Raw genomic sequence first — 12,800 nt, forward strand, 5'->3', positions numbered from 1 at the left:
CCCCTAGAAACACTGAGATTGAAGTGTTCTGCCTGACTTGGATGATGAAAGTGAAGTCAATGACCCAACATGGCACTTTGATTGGTGCTAATACAGTATAATGGCAGAACTAAAGAGCCTCTTGATGAGGGTGAAAGAGAAGAGTGAAAGTTGACTTAAAACTCAACATTCAAAAACTAAGATCATGGCATCTAGTCTCATCACTTCATGCAAATGGAAAAGTGGAATCAGTGACAGATTTTATTTTCTTGGGTTCCAAAATCTCTGTGGACAGTGACTGAAGTCATGAAATTAAAGGACACTTACTCCTTGGAAGGAAAGCTATGACAAACCTAGACAGTGTGTTAAAAAAGCAGAGACACCATTTCACGGACAAAGGTCCGTAGAGTCAAAGTTTTTCCGGTAGTCATGTATGGATGTGAGAGTTGGACCATAAAGAAGTCTGAGCACTGAAGAATTGATGCTTTCAAATTGTGGTGCTGGAGAACACTCTTGAGAGTCCCTTGGACTACAAGGAAATGAAACCAGTTAATCCTAAAGGAAATCACTCTGAATATTCATTGGAAGGACTCATGCTGAAGCTGAAGCTCCAAGAGTTTGGCCACCTGATGCGAAGAGCTGACCCACTGGAAAAGACCCTGATGCTGGGAAAGATTGAAGGCAGAAGTGGGCAGCAGAGGATGAGATGGTTAGGTAGCATCACTGACTCAGGGGACAGGAATTTGAGCAAACTTTGGGAGATAGTGAAGGATAGAGGAGCCAGCATGCTACAGTCCATGGGGTCACAAATAGTCAGACATGACTTAGCAACTGAGCAACAGCGACAACAATATGGTAATATTCACAAAGGAATTGCCATGACCACTCACCATCTTCCTTAGTGAGATTGATTTTATATGAATTAAATTGATAGTTGAGAATCTTGTATTGGACAAGTGCAACAGATGCCTTGGAGTAGAGTTCTGCATCTCAACCAACTGCTGAGGTCAGCTAGGCAATCAGAATAAATGAAGCAAACCAAAGAGGGGGTGAGCAGGGTCTCAGTAACCTAAGGATGGGACTCAAACAAGCTGGTATGTGCTTCTAAAAGGATAACCAGTACTGACTCAAACTGTTGCTAGTGACAATATGGGCCTATTATTTCCCAACTTGATTTTTGTCAAGAGAAGCCAGAAAACTGAACTGTTAAGTGTAAACTCTCTCTCAATTTTGAACCCTTGATAACTAATTTATGAGTAAAGAAAATTCATCTGTGTGCCAGATTTGGTCTATGAGTATTAATTTCTATTTAAAGTAATAATTTAGTTGCCTATTTTTGAATGTCAATTACATATCAAGTACTCCATATACATTATTCCACTTAATTCTCCGAACTGTAAAGTTATAATTTTAAATTAAAAAATTAAAATATGTGTATTTCTTATTAGGAAAATTAAATCAAGTTACAGAGTCCACTGAATATTCCTAAATTCAAATTTGAATTCCTAAATTCAAAAAGACCATGCTGGGCCATGGTCTTCCTACAACTCCATGGAACAAGGACAGTGCCATTTATCAGGTATTCCAGAGGAGCAAGCGGAATGCCTTTTCAGGTGGCTTTGTTACATATTACTGCCATTAATCAATGTTCAATATAGATTATCAATAAACACAACCCTAGTGGCAGGCCCTCAGTCACTGTTAGAATTTAAGTACAGTTAATGGAGTAGCCATTAAGTGACTGCTTAAATAAACATTGGTAGGGTGGCTTGGAAAATGGAGTATGGTGCCCCTCTCTATAATTCGATGATTTCTACAGTGTTTCCATCTTGTTTCTGTCCCCAGCAAAATTTTGTGTATGTAGAGGAAAGCCATCCAATATGTAAATCCAATTCGTGACTGGACTTAAAATGTCGTTAGCATTCCAATCTCCCCATCACCTCTCCTCCACTCATCAGTATTTCTTCTGGATATCTTCTCTCTGCCGTTACCCCTGCTTTGTATCTTCCCACACCTGTCCTCCTACCAGCTCCCACACTATGGCCATGGAGCCGCAGAAGGGGGCAGAACAAGGGGGAAGCTCCTAAGAGACCACACAAGAATGGGCCCCAAATTGGAATCGGGTGTATCTTGCCAACAGCACTCAGGCTGCCAAAGCAGAGGCTCCAAAAATAAACAATGGAAGTCTAAACCTGAGATTTATTCCTTCAGATTAGGTTTTTAGAAAAAAAAAAATGTGGAAACTTCAAAGTTCCATGAAAATAAGCATTTTCTCTCTCTCTTTTGTTTTTAGTTAGTGGCTATCAGTGTATGTTTTAAAAAAAATATGTATCACACGGGCCTCCAGGTTGCCAAAGCACCTTCAACATATCCGGAGTACTTTTGTTATTTACTTTCTCAAGTTACAGTATCAGGAGCCATAAAACATTGTTTACTTAATCTTTGGTGAAAAAAATGTGCCTAGTGAAACCTGCTACCCTAGTATCATTTCCTTGACATAGAGTCTTTTGCATAGTGTTTCCTCTTAACAAGTATTAGTAATTTGTCATCAAAGTGTTAAAGATGTGTGGTAAACCTTATATCTTAGATATTCAATATTCACATATTCCTGTGTCATAGCTCCCAGAAAATAAGTAAAGTCATGGAAACTATGTCTGCAACTGTTAATATGTATAATTTATTGAAATGCATAATCTTTTCATTGAAATTTTATTCATTTTTAAAAAAGAACTTCATATATCATATACATAGTTTGTTTATATGTTTATAAGTATAGTGTACATATTTAAATATACATATGCACGTATGTATATGTATATACATACATATCTATATTTTTAAGGTTCAGTATCTAGAATATATAAGGAACACTTGCAATTCAACAACACAATTTAAAAATGAGCAAAGGACTTGAATAGACATTTTTCCAAAGAAGTTATGCAAATGATCAATAAGCACATGAAAAAAAAGTTCCATATCCTTAGTCTTTAGGGAAATGTAGATCAAAACCACAATGAGATACCACTTAATACTTAGCAAGTTGGCATTAAAGAAAAGAAGTGTCAGCAAAGATATGGATACCCTAATATATCGCTGGCAGGAATGTAAAATGGTTCAGCTGCTGTGAAAAACAGTTTAGTAGCTCTCCTAAAAGTTAAACATAGAATTACCGTACAACCCAGCAATTCCACTTCTAGCTGTATAGTCAAAAGAATTGAAAACAGGTTCTCAAACAAATACTTATATAGGCATATTCTTTGCAGCACTGATTCATGATAGTCAAAGGATGGAAACAGCCCAAACATCCATCAATAGATGAACAGACAAATGAATTGTTCTATATACACATAATGAATATTATTCAGCAATAGAAAGAAATGAAGTACTGATACAGGCTACAATGTGAATGAACCTCGAAAACAAGCTACATGAAAGAAGCCCAGACTCAAAAGGCTACTTTATGATTCCATTTTTATAAAGTATTCAGAATAGGTAAGTCCACAAGACAGAATGCAAATTAGTAGTTGCCTGAGGATGAGAAGACACTGCTTAATGAATAAGGCGTATTTTCTCTTGGAGTGATTGAAATGTTTTGGTACTAGGTGGAGTTGGTGGTTGCACAATATTGTGAATGTACTAAATGCCACTGAATCGTTCACTTTAAACAGTTTGATTTTGTCATACAATTTAATTTCAATAAATGATTTAAAAATCTAGTTTAAGAAACTCCATTTGTAAAGATTTTCAGCATAAGTAACATAATAATTATGACATCCTTTCTAGAATCAATAGACTCAAGTTTTTCATCTAAGAGAAGAGTATATTTCAGGAAATTAGGCTCTTGGATACTTTGTAAGTATTTGTTTTGATTCATCCTCTTTGCTGATAAAAGGAATATTCCGAATCTCAATTTAAAAACTTAAAATTTGTTATACTTATTTAACTGGTTGTCATTCACACTTCCATACCTCTGGACACAGAAGAGAGGAACCCATAGAATTCACTCCCTTCAGTCATACCTTACACCTTATGAGCATTCAAAACACTTAGGCTTTCCAAATACCAGATATTCGCTTCTCTGCATCTTAAATTCTGTTCTTCCAACTTCCTGCTCAACTGCACTGAGCATAGCAGTTCTTCCAAAATGACTTTTTCAAATAGCCAACCTCAAGCTGCCTCCTACTTTGCTCCTCCCATTCTGTTTTCACATCAATCTACAGAAAACTATAAGAACAAGCTCTGTTTGCCAAGACCTGTCCCATTTCCATACTCTGCTCTCAATCCTATGCTCTTTCAGTGTTCCAGCTTCTTCAGCAGAAAGTGAAATCTGTAGCTGTTGAAAAGGGTGAAAAGTCAATTGGGTGACATCTCCAAAACTCATGGAACTGATTCTTAAAAAATGAACCTCCACAGTCACTTTGGAAAGCAATTTGGCAGTCTCTCAGTAAGTTAAACATAACCCATCAATTCAACTTCTAGACTTCTTCTTTAGAATTCTAGAATTCTACTTTGCCTGAGAGAATTAAAAACAGAACCAAATAAACACTTGCACTCAAATATTTATAGCAGCATTATTCATAATAGCTCAAAAGTGGAAACAACCCAAGTGTTCATCAATTGATGAATAGTTAAACAATAAGTGTTATAAACACATAATGGAATATTATGCAACCATAAAAAGCAATGATATACTGATACATGCTGCAGCATGGATGAACTTTGAAAATACTATGCTAAGTAAAAGAAATCAGATTCAAAAGTCCATGTACTGAGTGATTCTATTTATATGAGAGGTTCACAGAATAGGCAAATATACAGAGAGAAAGTAGATGAGTGGTTGTCAGGGCTTGGAAAGGGGCAATGGGGAACAACTGCTAAGGGTACAGGGATTATTTTGAGAGTAATGAAAATGTTCTGGAAGCAGACAGTGGCAATGGTTATACAACACATCGAATAAACCAAAACTAGTGCATCAGGGAGCCTGGTGGGCTGCCGTCTATGGGGTCACACAGGGTCGGACACGACTGAAGCGACTTAGCAGCAGCAGCAGCAGTGAATCATACAGTTTTAAAATAAAAGCTAAACTATAAAATATCTGGAATTGCCAATTGTTTGTATTTTAGACCTCTTGCTGTCTTGGCCATCTGGTGGTTGTAAATGGATTCAGACAGAAGCCAAGGCAGATTCTGAGGGGGTTAGGAGATCCCGCCTGGACTCCCACCACTGCTTTGCAGAGTCTTCCTCTACAAAGGCCATATGATCTGGATTCTTAGCAAGTGGCTTTAACCAACTTGGTTGCCTATTCTAAGCCCCTGAATCAGTATTTGTAATATAGAGGCAAAAATATTTAACTTATTGTGTATTAGGAGGATTAGACAGTGATATATTGAGAGATTTTTGCTTTTAGTAGACATTCATACATGGTAGCTATCTCTATTATCTTAGAGGACTTGCTCCTCATCTCTAAAATATTAAAAACAATCTGTCCTTAAACAATAGAAATATTTTCAAATTATCATTATTTTCTAAATCTGTTGTCTATAATTAAGCCTATATATGAATTTCGAGTGAAAATGAAAAAAAAAAAAGCAATCACCTAATTAGGTGGTTGGTACCCAACGAAATGAATGCCTATTACACTTTCATCCAGGTATGAAATCAAACATTGCCCTGAAATCATAATTTATACATGATTGTTTTCATTAATGTCAACTATCCTAAAGGATACATTTATGCAGGATAATTGTCCAGAAAGACATTAAATCAAATTGGTGCTTAATAAATCAAAGCAAAAGTTAAGATACTCAGCGAGTCACCTTTTTTCAATGTATTTTGCCTAGTGTTGAGAGAAAGAGGTGGAGAAAAAGGTATAAGATCCAGACTTTGACTCCTAGAGTTAGCTGATCAATGTTTATGAAAGAGGATGCTGGTGACCATGGACTAGATTTATGAGAAAGTAAGGGAGAATCAATGGCACCCCACTCCAGTACTCCTGCCTGGAAAATCCCATGGATGGAGGAGCCTGGTAGGCTGCAGTCCATGGGGTCGCTGAGGGTCGGACATGACTGTGCGACTTCACTTTCACTTTTCACTTTCATGCATTGGAGAAGGAAATGGCAACCCACTCCAGTGTTCTTGCTTGGAGAATCCCAGGGACGGGGGAGCCTGGTGGGCTGCCATCTATGGGGTCGCACAGAGTCGGACACGACTGAAGTGACTTAGCAGCAGCAGCAGCAAGGGAGAATCTATCTTTATAAAACATTAGGAAGGGGTTCACAGTTAATGCTCTGGTGTGCTCTGTAAAGATTAAAAAATCTTTAATTAAAATGGAAGTGAGAAATCAGTGTTTACTTCCTTTCCTCTGACAATATGGCAACAAAGAAACAATTTACTTTTCAGCCAGAAAGAGTTAGGATGAGAACACAGTACTGAGGCCATAGATTTGTTTATGAGAGCAAAGATAAATTTGAGGGGTGATTTATTACAAAATGAAATTGTAGAAATTAATTCTGTATGTTTGAAGAATAAAATAGTGAAACAATGAATTCTTCTAAATTAGATAAAAATTCTACTTAAAAATAAGAAAATAGCCTAGAGGACTTTATAAATTAGCCTTCAGTCTATGATTATATCATTTCAATATCACCAAAAAAAAAAAAAAAACTGGGCATATCTTTACAATATATCTGATAAAATATGAGTTGGCAGCACCAGCACTGAGCAAATTTCAGGCAGGGGGCAAGAATGATTACAAGACATCATGAATAAGAAAAAGTGTTTATAACTCCATTTTGCATTTTATGCATTTTTTAGTATAGAGATTTCAAATTTTAAATATTTTAATGACTGAAGTTACTTCCTTTTACAGAAGCCTTTGAAAAATTGCAATGTTTTAATTGGTTCACATTAAACACTCTTAGAAGCTTGAGGGAAAAAAGTCTTTCCAGATGAGCAAGAGGTTGGATAAATGTAATGACATATGGTTTGTTTTTTATAGCTACAATATGCAAAAAATAGAAGCATAACACATGTATTCAATGATATATATGTATTTATACATATAAATATATATTCTGATATAAATTATGAGATATGATTATTTTGTATCAGTGTGATTTTGTTTTTCTCTTTCTTGTTCCCTTTATGAATAAAAATAACAACTGAAACTTAGAACAATTTTAAACATCTCATTATACCCAGGATCTAACGAAAGATAAAATCAACGTATGCAAAACCATGATGTTGCTTGGTCCTCTCCAACTTGTGAGCTAGGCTGTTGGAACAGGAACAGCTAGGTTGTAGGTCTTGGAACCTTGGGGTTGTAGTGGGATGGTGGGGGGCGGATACTGAGGAACTGCCTGCTGATCTTATTACAGAATTTTCCCCCACCCAGCAGGATTCCACAGAATCACTCCAGATGAATGGGTCACCAACTGTTTCTTAAATATCTCTCAGTAACAATATATCTCACATCCTTTGGCAACAACACCCCCCAACACACACTGCAGTGTTCTTCTTTCATTGCCCCTGGACCCCTGAACTCATCAAGACACTCAGGAGACTTGAAAGGCATCTGATCATTATGTGCTATATACTTAATTTCAAAAGTTTCAAAGGCTTTTGTTAAATGGCTACATTTTTTCCTTCAAAGTTAAAAAAAAATCTGAGTTAATGTAAAGTTTCCTTTCACATGCTATAGACAATTTTGGGGGGTAAGGGGGAGTGAGTTTTTTGCAGGCTCACAGACTATTTTCAGAAGATCCTTCTTATGGAGTCTGCATGCATATTGAGAGGATCACCTCTGAGAAACCAAAATGGACCTCAAACCAAAATTTTCTTCATCGGGAAAGTGTTAGCGGTCACTATTAAGCCTTTCGTGACAGGGCAGAGGCATACTCTCAAGACAGGCCTTAAAAATGGTAGAGAAGGAGCTGGGATCACTATCCCATTACCTCTGAATGGTGGTTCTCACATCCTGCCTTCATTGCAGTGGTTTTTCTGTTACCAAGACCTGGGCCTGTGCTACCTTTTTACCTTCAACTTTGAGGCCGCCATGAGTCCCTGAACTTCACTTACTTTACCCAGCTCATGTTTGATAACGAAGGGTCAAACTCTTTTACTTCCAGAGTAACTGATTGCTGCTGCTGTGCTGTGCTCAGTCACATCCAACTCTTTGTGATCCCGTAGATTGCAGCCCACCAGGCTTCTGTCCATAGGGTTTTCCAGGCTAGAATACCAGAGTAGGTTTCCATTTCCTCCTCTAGGGGATCTTCCTGACCCAGGGATCCAATCGGCATCTCCTGTGTCTCCTGCATTGCAAATGAATTCTTTATCCACTGAGCCATCTGGGAAGCCCAGAGTAACTGGTGCTAATGGCCCACACCTCCAAACTTATTTTTTTATAGTTTTGATTTAACTTTTGAGCTTGGAAATTCCGATCATGTATAAATACAATTACATAATAAAACTTCACAGTAATAACTCATCAATTTCAAAAATTATTGATATTCTGCCATGCTCTCTACCCACATATCACGCTCCTTTTTAATTTTACTATTCTTTTTCTTAGATAGAATTTTCATAAATTGAAATCACAACTCTTGGCTGTACTATTTTGACAACTGGGCATTCTTGGTAAAGCATTGGCCTTTCACAACATGGAATACTTCCACCTCCCCAGAAAGTTACCCCCAGATGATTCTCCTCTTCTGAGAGAAAACCATAATTCTGCATTTTATTTAACTTCAGTTTTGCTTCTGAACTTCTATGAATGGATTCATACTGTATGTAGTGTTTTGAGTCTAGCTTCTTTCACTTAGCATCATATCTATGACAGAGAAGGCAATGGCACCCCACTCCAGTCTCTTGCCTGGAAAATCCCATGGATGGAGGAGCCTGGTAGGCTGTAGTCCATGGGGTCGCTAAGAGTCGGACACAACTGAGCAACTTCACTTTCACTTTTCATTTTCATGCACTGGAGAAGAAAATGGCAACCCCCTCCAGTGTTCTTGCCTGGAGAATCCCAGGGACAGGGGAGCCTGGTGGGCTGCCATCTCTGGGGTCGCAGAGTTGGATACGACTGAAGTGACTTAGCAGCATATCTATGAAATTCACCCATATTGCAAACAATATCAGTTATTGTTCAGTAGAATTTCATGTTATGAATTCTGTACCACAATTTGTTCATTTTTCCTTTTGTTGATAAATAATTTGGTTCTTTCCAGCTTCTAAAAGTTTTAAATAAAGCTGTTGTGAATATTTTTGTACAAGTTTTTTGTGGATATATTTTTTCATTTCTTTTGGGTAAAACACTTAGAAGTAGGATTACTAGGTCAAAGCATAGCTGTACATTTAGCTCTAAAGCTTAACCTTTTCCCTAAGTGGGAAAATCAGTATTTAGAAGTACTATTTGTACTCTGGTCTTGTCTGGCCCACTACTCCACACTGCCTCCTACAGGTAAGCACTTTTATTAAATTCTTGTGCATGCTTCCAATTTTTAAAATTACAGTGATGAGTAAATAAATATCTATTTGTCCCTTTCTGTCTTCTAACCCACACAAAAAGGTAACCTACTATATATCCATAAACTGTCCTATTTTTACCTAACAACATATCTTAGAGTCTTTCCATATTGACTAATCATTAATAATAAACGGCTTCCTCTTTCTTTTTCTAGAAACTGCTCTATTGATGGCCCCTTATAGTACTTCCAACCTGTTTCTACTATACATACGCTGCAATAAAGAACACTGTATGCCCCCCACCCCCACCCCGCTGGCCTCCCAGCCCAGCTCCCGTTGTGGCCGAAGCCAAGAGCCAGCATGTCGATGCCCCTCCATCACTGCAATTTTGTGTTTAGCTTCAAGGAAAGAGTACTTTGTGCCATTGCAGCAGCTCCCTGGGCCTGGAAGGGCCCCGCTCTCCCTCATGGCTGGGGGGACACGTGCTTGCTGCCTCTGTGCTGGCCCAGACCAAGTTGGGGAAGAGGGACTAGGCGGTGCAGTCTTTCAGTGCCAAACACAGAGCCAAGGGTCGGGGGACACCTCGGGATGCCCCCGGACTTGAGGTTGGCAGAGGTCGGGCTGGGCTGGGCTGGGCAGAATCCAGTGACCTGGGCAGGAGTGCAACCCATGGAGATGTTTGAGGCAGGAACTCCAGCTCTCCGAGCCTTTGGTGGCAACACAACTGCCAAACTCATTGAGCCTATGGGCCAGGCGACCATGCACACAGACACGTGCCAGGCACACGTCTGTGCTCACGGTGAGCCCAGGCACAACTCCACCCCAGGCACGTCCAGGGAGGGATGCAGGCCCTGCACCCGGTTCCTGTGGTTCTGGGGAACCACCAGGTAGACGTGAACAGTTGACCAAAGTGGCCAAAACCTGGGCTTCCAGAAGCTCCCTGGACAGAGCACCCTTCCCAGTCCTCTGGTCTCTGTGGGCACTAATTGGGTGCACCTCAGGCTTCTGTGCCCCAGTCTTGGCGGGGGGGGGCTTGGGGGTGGGGACAGCCCCCCAAGAACAGTTTCATTTCTCAGGATTCTCTCAGCTGAGAAAGAGCCAGGGAGCAGAGCATAGCCCCCTCCCTCCTCGGGGGCCTGATATTTCTGGAGCTTCTAAGCCACAGAGCCCACTGGCTGTGGCAGATGGGGGTGGGGCCACCCCACCTAGACCATCTTGGGGTGGGGGTGCCCGCACCCCACCTGGCATCTGAACGAATGTTGATTGAGAGAAGGGACCGACTGCTGAGTGTGGGGTCACTAAGGCCGGGCCAGAGGCCACTGGTGGGTGATGCCGTGTGTCTGTGTCCACCCTTAACAGATGTGGAGCCGAAGGCCCAGGTGCTGTGCCCCTCCCCGATGCTTGTGTGTGTGTCAGTGGGGCCTGTGCCCTGCCCCACCCACGAGTCTGCTGTGTCCACATGGAGAAGGTGCTAGTCCTGGTGCCCCCTCCCGTATGCCCCACACAGCTGTCCCCTGGAAACAAGCAGTGACCAGTCCATTCACCTCACCTGGGTCCACACCCCCACCACCACCACCTGTCCCCCGCCCCCCATGGTGATCACTGTACAACTTTTTTATTCACAAATTCGTGCTCCTCTCCCCCTTCAGCCTTCACCCTGGGGGATCGGTAACTTATTTGTCTGGATTCTTGGAGGTACCTCTGTGCATTTGTCCTCAGGTGGTCTTACGGATGTCTTTCAAAAGATGGTTATTTTATATGATTTGTCATGGAATTTATTCTAATAAATCATTCTTCTATCATGTGGCAAAAAAAAAAAGCTTTGTACCTTCGTCATTACATATAGATGGGATAAATTTCCAGAATGGTGCTTCAGCTTTACTGGGCTGAAGGGTGAGAGGTATTTGTACTTTTGTTTACTATTGCCAAATAGTGCCTCAAACATATTGTGATGTGTTTTACTCCCATCAGCAATGCATGAGCATTCCCCTGGTCCATCCGCTTGCCACCAGAGTGCACTGTGAACCTGGATCTTTGCCATTTGCAAACATTTCAACCCAAGTTTCATGGGCAACTGATGAAACTAAACATGTGAAACCCCTGAACCCTGTGATTTTGTGAGGTGAGATCCTAAGAGGAATTTGCTACTTAATTTGTGGCATCAACTGAAAAACAAAAATGTGGAGTCTTTGTTCAAAAATTATTAAGAATTTCAAGATGGTATGAGTAGAACATTAAGCCAAGTGTGTGGCTCCATGCAATGGCCCAGGCTGAGAATCTTAAACATCATAAAAAAAAAAAATCATAAAGAAAATAAGAGATCTTTGAGTAGACATTTACTTTACCTGAAAACTTGATGTATGTTTTTGCACACTGCTCCATATAATACTCATATTTTAAATGACTTACATCAAGTTAAAGGATGTTTCAGAAAGGCATATTGTAGCTATCCTGTGGCCATCCCCAGGTACTCTCCACACAGCCTGATGGGAGAACTCTAGATGACATCTCCCAGGACTTTCCTGCTCCCAGACAAGCTGTTTAATACTAGTTACATAAATATAGGGTCACCACTTTTCCTGCCTGAGTAACTGCAATGATAGGAACTGAATACCAAGTGGAGGTTGATTTTGGGACAGTCATTGGAAGAAGATCCCCTAGTCCAAGTGGCACTTGATGTTCGTCTTAATTTCTGACAATACAATGTCCATGAGGGAGCCTGAGTTCCCCTTCCAGGGGAGGAGAGCGGTACCTTATTCAGTGGGACTCAGTGCTTCTATACTCTCAGAACGCTTGCCATTAATGGTATTGGGACCCCCAAGAATTAGTCTTGTTGGGGTGGAGATAGATTACACTAGAGGAAATTTTCTGAAAGAAGTGAGGATAGTCATTTCTGAAATAATAGAAAGCAAGTAGAGTGGAGGGCTAAAAAGGAGTTTTGTGGTGAGCTATCGGAAGAGGGAATTTACTGAGATGCCAGATGCCATGTTAAGACCCTTACGTACAGCATCACAGGGCCCCCTTCTTAGGGCTGCTCCCACAAACAAATAGCATCTGCAAAGGAAAGAGAGACAGACGGACTGACAGAGACAGAAAGAGGGTAAGAAACCTCTATTCAAAGAGGCAAATGGAAAAAAATAAAACTGAATGTCAAGCAATTCAAGAGAAATATAGCCGATATACTCATGAAGATTGAGGCCAGAGGGAAGAACAATTTGCTCCTGTGTCAAACTAATCCACAGTGTCCAGTCATTACAGTCTGTATCAGAGATAATCCAGCCGGCCCTGAGGTGAGCCACAGTTCTCTGCTCTTTCACCCCCTCTGCTGGTGAAAGGAGGCCTCAGGTCAAAACACCAGC

This window comes from Bison bison, unplaced genomic scaffold (genome assembly GCF_000754665.1).
Source record: "Bison bison bison isolate TAMUID 2011002044 unplaced genomic scaffold, Bison_UMD1.0 scf7180017864452, whole genome shotgun sequence".
NCBI lineage: Eukaryota > Metazoa > Chordata > Mammalia > Artiodactyla > Bovidae > Bison > Bison bison.